This window comes from Buteo buteo, chromosome 8, assembly GCF_964188355.1.
Source record: "Buteo buteo chromosome 8, bButBut1.hap1.1, whole genome shotgun sequence".
Classification (NCBI taxonomy): Eukaryota; Metazoa; Chordata; class Aves; order Accipitriformes; family Accipitridae; genus Buteo; species Buteo buteo.
Window position 1 is genome coordinate 43,973,057 of NC_134178.1, and position 1,582 is coordinate 43,974,638.

Genomic DNA, 1,582 nt, shown 5'->3' on the forward strand with positions numbered 1-1,582 from the left:
CATGGTCTTAGGTGGATGTTTTTCTCAAGGCAGAATGGTTCAGAGCAGCCTCCCCTCCCTGCTTAGGGTGTGGTGGTGACAACATGGGTTAGCTCTTGGCTTCCCATTTTTGTAGCAGGGAAGCAGAGCTGCTTGACCCGGAGACAACAGCATATGTGTTTTTTAAAAGCCCTGATGTATCCCACTCTCTAGTTCAGTGCCTAATGTGACAAACTGCTTGCGAGCACTTGCATTTCAAAGCCTAAAGCTCAGGAGGCTTGCTGGCATCTAACTATGCATCGTGGCTACTTTCCGCAAACGTAGCATTGAGTGGAGAGAAGAGCTGGTGGCTGGATGTCTGCTCTGGCCTGCTTTAAGAGGCTGTGACTTGCTTGCCGGGTTCAGAATGAGAACAGGCTTCCACTGAATGGCACTTGGATCCAAGCAGCCTTGTTCTCAAAATTCTGACTCATTTTCCTGCTTGCTTTGCCAAGCAAAGGGATAGTGTTTCCTAGTGTCCTCTGTGCATGCACACGCTTGTTCCAGCATGGCACTTGTCCCCGTCCTGGTAGTGGCTCGTTCCTGCAGTGGAGTGAGGGCAGATGGTGATCATGGGTACAGGATCTTAAATATTCTGCTTCTGAGGAAGGCATTGCTGTTGTCTGGGTGTCAGGTTGGCTCTGTGGGCTGAAGTGGGTCATGCTGCCTCCTTCTGAATATCTAGCCATTTTCCATCTGTTTTGATTTACTGTTTAATGCTTGTATGGTTCAATTCTGCAAACTCGGTGGGAGAGCTGGCTTTTTGCATGTGGACAGTCACCACGAAGTCCTAACTTTGTGCTTCTGGTGCCGTTGTGCTAAAGCCAGCTGGAGATGCTTTGGGCCCTTGCTCCTATTCCTGAACTGTTGGTCTGTGTCTACCTCTGCAAAGGATTGCTTTAAAACCACAGCACTGAAATGATCTGTGGTTAAAACCCCATGTTGTTGTGCCTCCTTCCTTCCTTTTTTTTTTTTTTTTTTTTTTTTTGGTGTTTTAAAGCCCGATCACTTCTCTCGTGTACTGAACAATATAAGCTAAAATAGTGAAGAGAGCACTAGGGAGAGAACAAATGAGAGACTGAGGTTGGCAACTGTTCTAACTTGTCTTGGACACTCTAATGTGGAACCCCCAGTTTTCGATCATTAAAAAAAAAAAAATAAAGTCTTCCAATTGTTGGAGTCTGCCCATGCTGACAGCTGAATTGATGCAACTAGTCTTGAGGTGATCCTAGCTGGGAAGGGGAGATGAGTTGCACTAAGGGAGGAAGGAGGAGGTGGGATGAATTTTACTGAATCTGATGATGATGGAGTAGTGATGCAGAAATGATACTTGTTCCACCCCGGGCGTGACACTTGAACTTTTTGATTAGTGCCTGAGACTTCCTCAGAGTCCCGCTGCAATGAAGTTGCAAAATCAGTGTTGCTTGTATGATGCAGGCAAAAAAAAAAAAAAAGGAACCTGTTCTTCTTCCCCCTGGCATTTCAGCTTTAAACAGCCGTAGCAGTGGGCCTCTTGTTAAAATAAAAGGTGTAGGTGAGGAGGGACCCCTGAAGGTCCAGCTGC